Source organism: Prosopis cineraria, unplaced genomic scaffold, assembly GCF_029017545.1.
Source record: "Prosopis cineraria cultivar Desert tree isolate PC_DT_omini unplaced genomic scaffold, ASM2901754v1 PC2116, whole genome shotgun sequence".
Classification (NCBI taxonomy): Eukaryota; Viridiplantae; Streptophyta; class Magnoliopsida; order Fabales; family Fabaceae; genus Prosopis; species Prosopis cineraria.
In genome coordinates, this window is record NW_026557441.1 from 6,222 (window position 1) to 21,916 (window position 15,695).

The 15,695-nt window shown below is 32.5% G+C and overlaps 2 pseudogenes; one reads left to right on the top strand and one right to left on the bottom strand.

The window, feature by feature from the left end:
• The first annotated feature begins 5,760 nt into the window (after window positions 1-5,760).
• On the top strand, window positions 5,761-8,765 carry LOC129301441 (uncharacterized; annotated as a pseudogene).
• Window positions 8,766-8,995: 230 nt separating this feature from the next.
• LOC129301442 (protein TIFY 10A-like) lies at window positions 8,996-11,145 on the bottom strand (annotated as a pseudogene).
• Between the last annotated feature and the right edge of the window lie 4,550 nt (window positions 11,146-15,695).

Consider the following 15,695-nt stretch of genomic DNA (forward strand, 5'->3'; position numbering starts at 1 on the left):
GTTTATTTTGTTATAAATTTAAAAGTATAGGGTTTTTGCATATTTTAAGAGTTTAAAGTTGAAGGCACTTTTCAGGGTCTATTTTGCTCGTTAACCCTTAAAGTTAAACAAGCTAATGAAAGTGATTTATGCTTAATCATGCTAATGAGGATATTAGTCTTTAATCATGATTAAGGATTAATTAGTGATGATTAGTTATTAATTATGTTTGTTAACCTCAATCTGTAGAGTTATTACTTTGAGCTTGCTAGGTCATGGGGAAGCTCCCTGAGAAATATAAAGTTACAAGAGTGGTAAACCCAAGAATTGAGATAACTAAGCATTTAATTTTAATATATGATTGTGTTGGTTAATTGTAGCTTGATACCATTATTGATGACATGGTTTGGTGTTGATGTCATTGAGCATGATAGTGTTACCTTATGGGTTATTATGTGATTGTGAAACTGGCCTATTGGTGAGAAAGTTACATTTCTTGAGAATATGTATCCCATGATTATGGTGATTAATGACTTGATAAATATGTTTGTTGATGTGTTGGTTGCATATCATAATGGTTGTGTATATGACTTGGTTATGATTATGTTTGTAAGGGATCATGCATGCAAGTTCATGAGGTTTTGAAAATGAATATGCCTATGTTTATGTAACTATGAGTGATGATTGCAAGCATGAATAAGTTGGCATATGCTTATTGAACTTGCATGCTCATAATGGGTAGAAGTTTACCTTGGAGTAGTAAAAGGTATTATTGGAAAAATTCGTGTGGTATGGCCTTTACTAAGTTTGTGCACAGTAGTTGACAAATTTATTTATACATGTGTTTAGTATTGCTATTAACATTTAGGAATGGCATGGATTTGGGTCAGGCATAATGCTTGATATTATTGATCTTTAAAGGGATGGTGTAGGTTAGAAACTTATAACACCTCGAAATTTGAGAAGGAAAAATCTATGATCCAAGAGTAAGTATGAGAATTTTTAGTTAGGTAACGCTTCACACATGGAAAATGAGGCTACCCTAGTCACACAGGTTAAGCATATATGAATTAGTAGCCTTTAGATTCGGTTAGGTGATATAAGAAATGGTATGACATGGTTGCATTTGATTATGTGGATTATGGCATGATGATGCATTGTGATAAATGTATGGATTGTCTTGTGTGATATTTATGTTTGTTTATGGTGAATGTTACACTTTTATATGCTTTAATCAAATTTCTTAGTTATTAAGATTGTTTAATCTCATTCTTGTTAATTAACATATTTCCAAGAGACCAAGCAGTTGAGATTTAGGTTGTGATGCTTCTAACTGCCTATGTGATGTAATGAATTATATATTTTGCCAATTCTAGGATTTGTTTGTTAACAGGATTAATTATTAGTTGCATGTAACCTCATTTATTGTCTTGGGTATTTTGCTTATTTAGTCTTGTAATAGCATGGCCCCTAACCCTTTATGCTGGCGAATGTAGTACTGGCATGTGTCCCCTCATGGGCCTACATGCAACTTTCCCCTTAAGGAATGTATAGGTTATTCCTTACCTCACCAAAGAAGTCTTTCTTTTGAAACCTTTCAGGGATCAAGCCCTCAACCTTTCCTACCTTAAGGAATAACCCATGTACTGCCATGGGAAAAGTAGCATATAGGCCTGTGAGGGGACGCGCATCAGCACTGCATTCGCCAGCTTAAAGGGCTGAAGGCTATGCTGTTATAGGTCTCATATTTTTAGGAAAGGTTAACCATGTAAATATGTTTGGATGATTGATGAGTCATACTTTCGGATATATGCTATGCTAATATTAGTATGATTTATACATGTATGAGTTTTATGTAGGTGGAATATAATTGTAATAATCAGGGGAGAGGAGACACTTGTAGTGTGCTTTATGCATAAATGCTTAACTTGGCACCGACTATTCTATGATCTTCGTTTGGTATTGAATTATAGTGAAACCGAGACCAGTAGGTAGGTCTCTTAATTATCTTTGTGTCGACTCTTAGATCACTTCAATTGAAGGTTCGAGCAATTAATTGGGAGTTTTGAAAGTTTAAATTTCCCACTATCATAACTATACTATTTTTAGGTGTGTGTCGTAGCAAATGGTTTTGTTGGTCATGGCCAAGGGTAAAGTCAAAAAAATTTATTAGGGAGGCCGAAATAACAAAGTATATATGGTAATTGAAACAAAATTAAACAAAATATATATATATATAGATTTCATTTTGTTATAAAGTATTAAGGCATTTTTAACCTAAATAACTCATTCAACCCCCAATAAAGTAGTTACCTACTTCCAAACTAATTTTATCTTTTTTATATTTACCCCCATCAAACACCCTATAATAAATATAAAGTCATTATTAATAGGGGCACTTTTGAAAAAAAAGCAATGATTAAACCTTGAAAGACTAAAATGTCTTATATTTTTAACATCTAACTCCTCAAAAAATATTTTATATTTTGAACGGAGGGAGTATATCACTAAGTAATATAAATATTTCAATGTATATATTTATGTTCAACTTTATATATATATATATATATATATATATGACAATAGAGATTGTACATTCATTTTTTAAGTTGTGCTCATTATTTTTTCATGACATAAGAATAGTTAATTATCATATCTACAATAAATTTTGTAGAAATTTTTCTTCTTAATATAAACTATCATTAAATTTGCAGAGATTTCATCTTCTCTATAAACATGAAGAATTTAAATATATCATGGGGATTTAAAGTTTGTTCAATCAAAAACATTCTATTAACTGCTTATTGAATTTACTATTTAATCCTTTCAATTGATAATTATAGTAAATAAATAAATTAACATGATAATAATGCTCAGTTGTTACAAATTCTGTATGTTAATGAAATATAAATATATCATAATAAAAATTATTCATATAATAAATTTTATATCTTGGTTATTATAGAAAAAAGTATTTTTTTTTCTAGAAGAACATATATTAACCATAGCCTCTCAACGTTTGGATAAATAATTTTATGGGTAATATCAAGCACATAGCATTTAATATATCTTGAAATTTTTTTGCAGTACTTGACAAAGTTTGTTAGTAATAATTCTCATAATTTTTTTCATTAAATATAAAAAAAAGTAAAATAAAATGATATCAATGTTTAAGAGTAAATGTAATATTATTTTGTTGAACATAAATAGATTATATGACAACTATATCTTCAAGCTATTGAAATAGTGAACTATACATGCGCAAAAAGACTATTAAAGAATTGAAATAAAAATTTCATCCAATATCATAAGGTTTTTATAATGTGTCAATTTAAGGGGCTAAAAATCTATAACTCTTAAATTTTACTAAAAAAAAATAAAAAGTTAAAGAGGGTCATGGCTCTTAATGGTTTTCCCCTCCTCCACCCCTAGCTACAATGAATTGCTTCATGAGGGTTGGCCATAGCAAATCTTATTGTTGGCTGTGGCATGTGGTCTTGTGCCACAAGTCAAGGCAAATGTGCAATTTGGCCATGACATATGTATACAAATTATTGAAATGTCTGTTTGCCCTTGTGTGCCTTATTTTTAAATACTCAATTCTTATCCTATGTTTCTACAATCTTTTCTGCTTTTGATTTTAGGTATTCTCAAGTTTTTATATTTTATTATTTACTTTCAAATAATTTGGAGATCCCATTATTCTCAATGTTTTCAAAGTCAATTACTTAAAATTATTTTTCGCCAAGGTTGATCATTAGTTTTAATTATTGGTCTATTTAATTGAATTTAAGGTTGGTTACTGACAAGGTCACTACAGCACACATTAATAGCCAAAATTAAGGAAAAAAACACTCAAAAAAACCTATACAATACAAACTAACACACAAAACTAAACTAGCAAATAAAACCGAAAAACCAAACAAGTAATAGCAAGAAAGAAACAAAAAGAAGAATAGTATCAACAAACAGACAAAAACAAAATCAGCCAATTCCACTGCCACATGGAGCAACTGACTATCGTCCTCAGAACAATCACTGGCCACTAAAGCATCATTAGTTAGATACTTTTGAAACAATTATTATCATATAAATGTAGAAGTTCTAGCAATCATTGATTCCGAATGATCTTTAGATGTTAGTATATTACCATGGAATTATTTTACCGAAATCAAATTATCTTAGAAAAGGAAATTAATATTGCATTACTTCTTTAAAGTGGATAATAGAACACTGATTATAGTTATTTGAATTGGTTAAAGAAAATAGGAAGAATTATATACAAATATCACTCAAAATAATTAATTATTTTTAAATTCATTGACAATTGAATTAAAAAAAATGATAACAAATGTTATCCTTTTTTTTAAGTTTAGGTGTCAATTGATTGAGAATAATTAATTATAGTGAATGGGATTTTAAAATAATTCTTTTAAAAGAATGATGTGTTTTCTTTTTCTTTTTTAGCCGAACAATGTGTACCTTTTCGAGAATATTTTAGTCCAGCTGCCACGCCTACATCTATTTTTGCCGGTAGAGTTACAATTTCCGCCACATTAATTTTAATGTTTGGATTAAAACAAACTAATAATTGATGGAAGTTTGTGGGTCACCTTTTTTTAAATAATCATAATAAAAATATTTATAAAAATATTAAAAACAATTATAATTTTAAATTATTAAAATTTTAATAACAGATCTTAAAATTAAAAATATAAATAATTAATTAAAAAATATACTAAATATGCTTGAAATCATTTATAATACCAATTAATAATTTATAAGAATTAATTATAAATTATAAGTTATTACTTATAATTTTTTGTTATCATTTAAAAAATTAATAAAAAATAATTGGGTATTTTTATAGTATTAATTAGGAATTTATTAAAATATATTATAAATTTTAAGTTAATTAATAAAAAATAATTTATTATAATAAAAAGCACAATATCTTAGTAAAATTTTAATAATTTAAAGTTCATAATTATTACTAACAATTTTATGAAGGTTGACTTGGAGATGGACGGCTTGGGAATTTGACCCCAACATGAATCGAACACGCAACCTTCTGATCTGGAGTTAGGCGCGCTACCATGACGCCGCGGTTCCGCTAATGCTATCTTTAACTAAAATTAAGATATAATACAATCAAAACGAAATAAAAATATAAAAGAAATTGATCCTTTAAAATTTTTTTTGAGGGGACATGATCAAACTTGGAGAGTCAAATATCTGTTATGCTTGATTAAAATGCTCGATAAACAATAACAAAGTTATAAGTAAGTTTAGTTCTTTTAAATAATTAATGTATTACTTTTTTCATATTTTGTTATAAGAGAAACTGTCATATGTTTTCTTAATTTTTATAAGCAAATTATAAATTTTAAAAAACGCATATCATATTTTTTAAATTACTTCGCATAAAATTAATGTTTATTTACATGAGATAAATTCATTTCATTAATTATAAGAAGAATTTAATTTAAAATTTTTAATTTCAACATAAATGTTATATTTAATTAATTTTATGAAACAATATGAATTGATTTTTTTTAATATTTAAAAGAGGGGGAATATTTTCATAAATGTTTTTAATAAAATTTAATCACAAAAATAAAAGTCACTTGTGCTGGTCAAAAAATAAAAGTCATCCGCAACCCCCTTTTTTTCCCCAACCAATGAAAGAATGGATGTAGTTAAACATGAAATTCAGCGTCTAAAGTAGAAAAATGACAAACACTACCCTAATTTTTTTCCCCCACTGTCAGAACTCAAAGGGAAAGAACCTGCAAGTGCAACAGCTCACCGCACTAGTCTGTGCTTTGAATTAGCATGACCGCTCCCCATCTAATCCCATTCATGGTTTCACTTGCATCACGAAAGTGGCACTGTTGTATTGAATCCTAAGTAATTAATCATCCTCTTTCGGTGGTCAACGGCCAACATTTCCCAGAATAACCAAAACGCTAATCCAGTTCATTTTCTGGGTTTCTCTCTTCTTCCCTCATTCTCTAATGGGTCGTAAACCGCACGACCCGGAGACCGCTCTTCCTGGTCGTTTGATCCTCTTTTGGTTTGTTTGATTTCATGCGGTTTGGTTTACGCCTTCGTCTCGGCAGTGCTCACAACCACAGGGACCTCTTCAGCTTCAGAGTTGGTTGGAGATGGCGAGGCAATGGAGAATTCTGGGGAAAGTTACAGGGGATGCTGTAGAGGAATCGAAAACCTGGAACTATGGGGAGCCGCTGTGAAGTGGGGTTCTCAGTTTAAATTTAATAAGTCAGAGGATTGCTGCAACGCTTGTAAATCCATGTGTACTGGGAACGATGGGCCCTGTCTCTGTGATTCGTGGGTGTTTTGTGGGAATCGTGAGACTTGCGGATCCAAGTTCGGTGAGGTAAGTGATTTTGAATTTGTTTGACGATCTGTTGGATTTACGCTTGGCTTGATTTTGGATGGCCTTGGTAGTGAATCATAATTGCTGAACTAAATGAGTACGATCAGATCAGAAGATATGCATGCAGTATGTCAAGTACAGTATATTTGTCATTGTATTTGAAGAAACGATCTATCATATTTATTCAATTGCCTGTACTGCCCCCAGAAAATTGTGCATTCCTCCGTGTGATTGGTGTTTAATCAATCTTTGAGGTTTTCTGGTTTTTTTTTTGTCTTTTGTTTTTTGGATTTTGCTTTAGTCCCATCCTATAACTTCATTTTTCCAGTGCTGGTTGAAGAAACAAAAGGACAGCTTGGCCCCTGAACGGCAAGAAGTTGGAGAAAAAGTTAGTTGGACTTCCGGTCTTATCTTTGGAAAAGGAGAAGTAAGACAATAATTTTACTTTTCTATTCCTTATTGTGGATACATTAATTTATAAACGCTATTTCCCCTTCTTGCTACAAAATTGACTCGATAATAATCGGTGAAATATCCGTGAGGCACTGACAGAAGCTTCAATATTCTCCATCACATCACATGCACTGTCGTGAAAAAGCACGCTTGACCAGACAAAAAGAGCATTACCAATGTTGGAGTCTAGTTTTCTACTTGATGGATGACTTTTAATTTGTTACTCATATTAATTCTTTTAACCTTGATTGCTTTTATTGACCCTTGGATGTCAGTTAGGATTGATATAATTGATGCATTCACAATTAGGTAGTCTAGAAAGGCGCAGTAAGTGGAAAAGAGTGGAGGAAGTACTGAGATAATAAGGCGTGGGATGGTTTTTCACTCTGCTCACTGGCAACATATTTTGGATTAAGGTTGAGGGGGGGAAGATTAAGAAAAAAGGGATGGGTGGTGACTGCTGAGAGGTTTGAAATTCGAATTGAATAATGTTCTTTCTGAGATCAACAAGATGATGTATTGTTAATATATACCTTTGAACAGTTTGTTGGGAATATATTAACAAGCTGGGCCATTACCCCTCCTCTTCCAAAGTGGAATTGATGAGCAATCGATGCGGACCTGAATCTCTGTTTTTTACTTTTTTTTTATCGTTCAGTGATGCAAGTCCCTATACTTCAGATGCTAAGACATTTATAGCATGATTTGATGGGTTTGACATGAATCTGAGTGGGACATCACATTTTCATTTTTGCAGGGTATCATTGAACTGGAAACAGAACACGGAGCTCTTCGCGTCAAAGTAAGTGCTCAAGCTTAAGAGAGTTCCAAAATGCTGATGCTTTGATTTTATGGAGTTTTGAGCCTTCTTCCTTGTTGTCTGATGAGTCTGTCATCCTTCTTGCTTGAAGTATATGCGATGAATTTATATTGTTTGCTCTTGATCTGTTGTTACTCATCAAGTCTCTAAAGCGTCATATTTTCGTGTCTTCTTGTTTATGTTGGGCAGCTTTTCCCTGACTGTGCTCCACAATCAGTTGCCTACGTCCTAGAGTTGCTGGCTTTGCGCCATTGTGCAGGTTGCCAATTTTATCGGGCAGAAGGCCGAGGCCAATCATGGGATTCAGAAGGAAACCACTTAAAAAATGTAAGATCAAGACTACTCATAGAGATCTTCACATGGATTTATCTATATCACTCTTGCTATTATCTTGTCTGAATTTTCTACTGAAGCAGATCCTCTGTTTTCAACAGGCTCCTTTTGGCCCCCCTTCTGCATTAATTCAAGGAACCTTGGAAGCACAGGGAAACCCATTTAAGAAAATGCCGGTGGAAGACTGCCCAACAATAAGAAGGGGTTCAGTTGCTTGGGTTGATTCAGGACCAGAATTCTTCATAAGCCTTGCAAACCACGGGGAATGGAAAAAAGCATACACAGTTTTCGGTTCTGTTCTTCCAGAAGACATGAGTGTAGCCGAGAAAATTGGTGCACTCCCCACAATTTCTGATGTTTGGAAAAATATCAATGTTTCTGTTTTGGAAAAACCTGTTCCCTTGTTGCTACGGAGAATCCAGAAAAGCCTTGCAGATATTAACACCAATACCAATTCAGCTTAGAAATCTGTTTACGCAAATATGGATATGACAATTCTGGTTTGTAAGTGCATACATGTTCCATTAATTTCTTTTGCGAAGAGCTTATGAGAAAGCGAATTTAGCACTCTGCTTTCTTCTTTGAACGAATATACTTGATCAGCATGCAAGGGAGCGCTCTAGCAGCGGCTGGCTGATGAGATACGGACCGTTTCTTTACTTGCGGGGAGGCTTGGAACAAAAATGTAATGCAAATAAACAGCCATTTATTTTCTGATTATTCTTAGCGGCTTCACGGTGTCATTTCAAGTTGTGCTAGATGGAATATTTTCTTTTTGCACACTAGTTCCTTGGCACAGAAAGGTTTGTTTAAGGCTTTTCGATGAGTAGAAGACGGGGAAAACAAAAGAAATGAAAACAGCCAAAAAAAAGGCTATTTTGCTTGGGAGATAAACTGGGATCAAAGAAGGGATATAGAGGAAGAAGAGAGTTCCATGCAAAATGGAATCCATTTTTCACAATTTAACAGGAGCGCACGGCAAATATTTATAGACAAAGGAGCAGTGTATCTGAAATAACAGAACTACAAACATGGGGTTCACCAGAAACTTCTCCACGATTCCGACTTCTATACTCTATCAGTTTGAAAATAAAGGTAAAGTGCAACAAACAATAGTCCAAACGTTGCGATCCCGACTATAGGGAATTCCTAAGCAAAGTACATAGAACAACAAATAGGACCAACGGCTTGTTAGATCTATTAAAAGCTTATCATTGTAACCGAAAAAAAACGCTCATCAGAATTCGGAACAAAAGTTGCTTGTATGACAGATGGCTACAAAAGGAGCCGTCAGGATCCTAATTCCATTACATAAAAGATAGAACTGCAGCTACGCTCTGATAGTCAGGTGTGGAGCGACTTTGCAGCCAATTCAAGCCATTCAGCTGGCTTATTTGGAGCCGCCATGGGGTTGCTTGTTTGATACGGTGCTCTAGCAGCAATCCTGCAAACATAATATATATAATATATATATATGGTGCTCATTAGAATCAACATATCACTTGTATAAAGGGACTGAAGGAATATATGTAAATAGGTACACCAGAGATCGAGAATAATTCTCGATTTCGAATATCTTTGATTCGTTTAAGTGATCTCACCTGTCCTTCCTCTTCTCTAAGAATCGATGAAGTGAAGCTTTCCTAGCAATGGGAGGTCTGTAAGGAAAGGAAGTTATGATTAGAAACACATAAACAGTGGCACAAATCATCCATCCGTCTAAATATTACAGTGAAGGTAAGATAATTACCACCAACCACAGGTCCAGATGGTGACTGAGGGTGCCCTTGAACCAAAGCATTGCAAATATTAGGATTAATATTTACATTAGGAGAAACTGGCCTGCAGGAATCAGAAGAAAATCCAATTGAATTATGAGGAAACGAAGGCTGGCTCTGAGGAAAAGCATAAGCAAAGCTGTTCTGTGTAGGGAATGTTCCTCTGCTGGCAAAGGCCAAGATCTCCGCAACTCTTTCAGCGGGAAAATCATCGAACACCACAACTTGTCCGCCATAAAAGATTGTCATCTGTCCAATTCCAGGCTCCTTAGTGACAGACTTAGATGCACTGTGCGTCATGAAAGTTAAAATCACCAAAGCCATAAATTAGTGTACGGTCATCATGTTTCTGAAGTAATGGCATGGGTCCGTGAAAGGCTTGAAATTGACTCAACACACCTGAAATTTGCCGTCTTTGGAATCTCTTCTGTGGAGAGATGCGGAAATAAGTCCATCGTTGAGAAGTTTTGCGGTTCTCTGTTATTCTCCTTGGTTGGAAACAAGCTCATGGTTTTTACGGACTCACAAGATACCTCAGCTAAATCTGTCAACGTTTTATAGGCAAATCAAGAATTTTGACTAAACACTCCAGACAAATTTTCTCAACTGAAAATATCTTAAATCTTATCGTTTTGTACATTCCAATCTAACCTCATCAAGTTTAGACAGTGAAACTTGAGACAGAAAGTCATGCCTAGCCTAGGAATAATGAATTTTTTGAAAAAGCCCCAACATACTTAAGTTCACTACAGTCATGGTAATTTTGCTTCACAACAAACATGAAAATTCGTAATTCAAGTAAGTTTATTTTCTGGGAACCAAAAAGAAAATAAGCTTCATGCGACACTTCCAACGAGAACGGTAAATATAACCGAAAACAAAAAATTACGGAATGATAAGCAAATGGGTAAAATCAATTCAATGATTCAATCCATACCACTTCCTTCGGCGTTAGAAGTCATATCGCAGCTCTCGGGCTATAAGATCTCCAATCACTCACTAAAAGAAGTCTGAGAAAAAGGCCGATTAGCCAGCGACTTCACTGGCCTGTGGTCGGAAAACTCCAAGTACACAGGTGAATAGAGAAAAAGCCAATCAATACAGCTAGAAGAGAAACAAACCAGGAAGCTAATTGAGAGAATTGTTGGGGATGGATGGTTTCAAGGGTCGATCTAGGTCGGTTAGGTTACTTGTATCAATGAAGGATATGACTGGACGCCCTCGAGAAACTTACTTTAGACTCAATGAAGGTATTGGGATGGGGAAAGTGTGGATTGACATTATATAATTGGGATGGAGAGGTGTCAAATTAAAGCACGAGGAATATGTGACTATTGAACTTGGAATCGAGCATGTTTGCTTCTGCTTCCTCTCTCTCTCTCTCTCTCTCTCTCTCTCTCTCTCTCTCTAATTTTGTGAGAGTAGAGTACCATAGGAGTGGTTGAATAATTAATTATTCTGGGGATTCCCCCACGTGATCTTGCGTCGCTTTAACGGAAACGTCAAAGGTTGTCGTTCCCTTCCTCCCCTGCTTTTACGGGAGTGCCCCTCTAGGCCTTTACCATTCCATTTTGAAATTTTTTTGGGTTAAAATTCCATTTTAGATTTGGGATACACTGGTAGAGAACACAAAATAAAAAATAATGAAATTTGGATGATTCATGCTTTTTGTCAGTATTATAAAATACTTTTAGTTAAATTACGCTGTCAATGAGTCAAATAATTATTTTTAACATTACACTCCCTTTTTATATTTAATTATTTAATTTAATATTAGAGTATTTCAATTAGAGAATCTTATTGATGTTATTTGAAAAAAAATAATTATTTGACTTGTTATTTTAATAATGTTACTTGTAAAAATCATAATTTAACTTAATATTTCAATAATGTTAATTATAATGAATGGCATTTTGGTCATTTAAATAAGAGAATTTATTTTATTATAGTGTTTCGAGCCTGTAGTGAAGTTTTAAAATTTTTTGAGACCTTATAAAATTTATATTACATCTAAGAGACTTGACTAAAATTCTCCCTAGATTATACTAACAGTGGTTGTTGAGTGAAATGGAAGAGATTGATTTCTCATGATAAACTAATATTTGAATTTTTTGTTAAAAAATAAAAATTAATCTTTTATTCTTTTAACTTTTAACTCACTTATAACTCAATTTCTTAAATTTGATTTGTTATGATTCAATCTCTCAACTTTTGACTCACTTATAACTTGATCTTTATTTTTTCAATTTTTTAAAATTATCCTTATCAAATACTCCCTCCGTCCAAATTATTAGATACTTTTGAAGGAGTTTCTCTGTTCTAAAATATAAGACATTTGAGTAGATTAAGATTTCATTAAATGTATTGTTTTCAATATTATCCTTTCTCTCTCTATAATAAATTTTTGTCCCTTCTCTTTTCAATGTATTAAATGATGGGTATTTTTAAAAGTTTATATTTTTATTTTTTAAAATAAAGTTGTTAAGTATATTTAATGAGGTTTATTGATATGTAATATTTTGTCTAAAATGTCTTATAATTTGGGACGGAAGGAGTAAGAGAGAGAAAAGAAATGCACATATTTTATTCTAAAATATACTCATCTTACTCTTTGATATAGGATCTAAGTTAATATGAAAAAAGAGAATAAATAAAAGTTAAAAGATTAAGTTATAAACAAGTTAAAAATTAAAGAATTGAGTTATAACAAGTTATATTTAAAGGATTAAATTATAAGTAAGTTAAAAATTAAAGGATTAAGAAATTAATTATTTTTGAAAAATACATACGTTTTTAGTATCCTACTGTACTATTAATCTGATTATTTTCTATAAGAAAATATCTTTTTTTATCATTTCTAATCATTCATGGATACTTTGAATTTCAATTTATTTCTCTTTTATTTTTAAATTTTTTTACATTATTTAAATAAAAATTTAAAATACTTGAATTTTTAATGTAAAATTTTATTTCTACAATTTTTAATTTAAAATTTGAATTCAAATTCATTCAATTGAATGATAACCAGTGAAAGAAAAAACGAGCAGTAGATGGAATGATTGCTGGGACAGGGGAGCACCAAGGGGGCAAAGTAACGGCGAACAACGTGAGGCAGGGTTAAAGCACGAGCAAGTCACTTAGAGCAATAAGAGAGAGACACGTGGTAGAGTCAAGTAGATATCGTGTTGGCGCAAATGGGCCTTCAAGTATGAGGGCGGGTCATAACCAGCCTCTTCTAATCTGCTAAATGCGCACGTTGAAATTGTTTCTCTTCCCGAAGCATGGTACTGGGAAGCAAGGCACCGTTGTTTCCTGGTTGGTTTGGCGGGATCCGATATAATTATTACTATAAATATAAATATATAATGAATGAAGACAAGCAAGAGAAATAAAAAATCAATCAATTTTTTATTTTAAAAATAGAAGCGTCTTAAAGTTTACTCTTGGGGTGTATAATATTGGGATGCAAAGATATGCAACTGTGAGTGTGCGTGCTTACATATAATTGAGAGAATGACAAATTAGGATATTGTAAAAGTATTAATTTCAAATTAAGATTGTTTAATATTGACATTCTCAAATTTCAATATTTCTTTTGTCATGTTTTAATGTTAAAGTTCTTCATTTGATATTAATATTTTTACGTGGTCCTTACTTGCTATTCTTTCTAAATAATATTTACCAAAATGTCACCGGAGTCATTTAAAGGGGATTGAACTACGTAACTTGATGAAGGATAACCGTTTTGAAGGTAAACCATATGGGTGGTAGTTTTAGTTTGGCAGAAATATGCGCAAGGATCTAGATCTGCCATTTCGTTTTGCTTCATTGTACCCCATTTCATGGGAGAGATATCATCCATAATTTGCTGTAATGCTTTTTTTAAACGTTGTTAATAATTATGCAACGTAATTTTTCTATCTCATTTTGTGCCACCAAAACCGAAGATATCCTCCACGTCCCATGGCTGTTTTTTTTTTTTTTTTTTGGGTCTCTGGAAAGGGATGGCACATACCAGCAAATTTGAGCTGTCTCCTTCTCCTTCTTTATCACTCCCATTATCCCAAACGTGAGTGGTACAGCCAATTCGCAAACCTTATCCGGTTGCGTGTATACTCTAAAAGTTCACGTGTCCTAACATCTAAAAATGTGTGATCTTTTATTTTCATTCGTATCTAAAATGTGAAAGTTGGGCTTCAAATTTTATTGAATATTTCCTAATTAGGTTAGATTTTACAAAAATAAAAAATATGGCTTTTAAGAGAGGCTATATGAGATGTGATAATTCGGGCTGAACTTCAAAAAGCAACAAAATTAAAGGGGACAACAAAACTTCCCAGCTCACGCCCCCATAGACTATGTCACTGAGCCTGTCAAGACTTAGTCCATGAGGATCACGTTGGCGCATTTACTAACTCTACTTATAGGCTTATTAAGATCATGCTAACATATCTAGTGAGGTTTGAGTCTAGCGGATGATTCAGCCCTTTACAACGTGATGAATAAAAGTTTAAATTTTTATTAGGAGAGATGTTTATATTTAATTAATTCTTACTATGTCTCAAATGGAATTACTTTCAATAGAAAGATATATGTAGATGATAAAAAAAAATAAAGATCATGCCAGCATTTATAAAAGTATTCATGCAATGTAAGACTAAGACAATTTAATTTGTAGGTTACTTAATTTTTTAAAATAATGTAATAAGTAAAAAAAAAAATTATACTAGGACTCAATACTATTTCTATCTTAGTTATAAGACATTTATTAACAAAATATTTGCACTAATAAAGTTCATTGAATACACTTTACAATTTTATTTTCTAAAGCACAAATATAAATTTTCAAAAAAATTTTCTTTCAATTAATATAATGCTATTCATGAAATATTAAACAGAAAAAGGAAATATATTAAGGAGATAAGGATTATGTCAAAACAAGCATAATTAATAAAACTTCATTTTTATCAAAAGTATTATATATTTTGAAACACTGATTCACTTCAAAAAGTATTTTATAAATTGGAATGAAGGAGTAACCTTAATTGGTATTTTTAAATCAGTAATTGTTAACTTTTGCTTGAGAGCTCTGATGCCTTAAAAATTCCTTTACAAATCCATAGCAAAATAGTTTTGAGTTTTCACAAGGTTTAATGCATTCTTTCCATATCTCATAGCAATCTTATATTGTCTCGAGATATGAATCACACTCTCAACTGCACCACAGTATTTCATGTTTTTGCTACTAGGCATGAGACCTATAAACTACAACTATTGTTAGATTGACTAGAAACTTTTAAGGACTGTAAAAATGTTAAACTTTAAGGACTTTGTTATAAGGGAAATGACAAATAAATCTCTTCAAAATATAGAAATGGCAGTTTGGTCCATTGAAATGTGACAATGCTTTTTAAGCTCAGGCACCTAATTATCATTATAGTTTTTTTATAAATGACAAAAATACCATTTAAAGTCACAAAACTCAGATGATTTCTCCCTAAAGCCGACACCCCTTGATTGCTTGTGTGGTTGACAATTTGGACGATTTCATCACTTAGCTTGTGACTGATCTCCAACCCTCTTTGATTGATAACTAGAAGCAAGTCACGATTAAGATTAGACTACTGGCCAAGAGCAAGTTAGAAAATTGCCTTAAAATAGCCAAAGCCGAGATGTTGATTTCACTTGTCTTTGTTGAACATTCAACTTCAAGAGTACGGTGTCACAATGATTTTAAATCTCTCATTGTGTGATAAGAACAAAGAGCTTATAGTTTCTTTGAGAGTGATAAAGCCTCTAGTTTGAGCATTCAAGACTAGGGCATCAACGGCAAAAAGAGAACGTGGCATGTGCTTTGCTTCGCCTCTTTCATATAGAACAAAACAAGTTCATAATCAGAAGGTTGGGAGCATTCCTCTTTTGGTGAACCTTT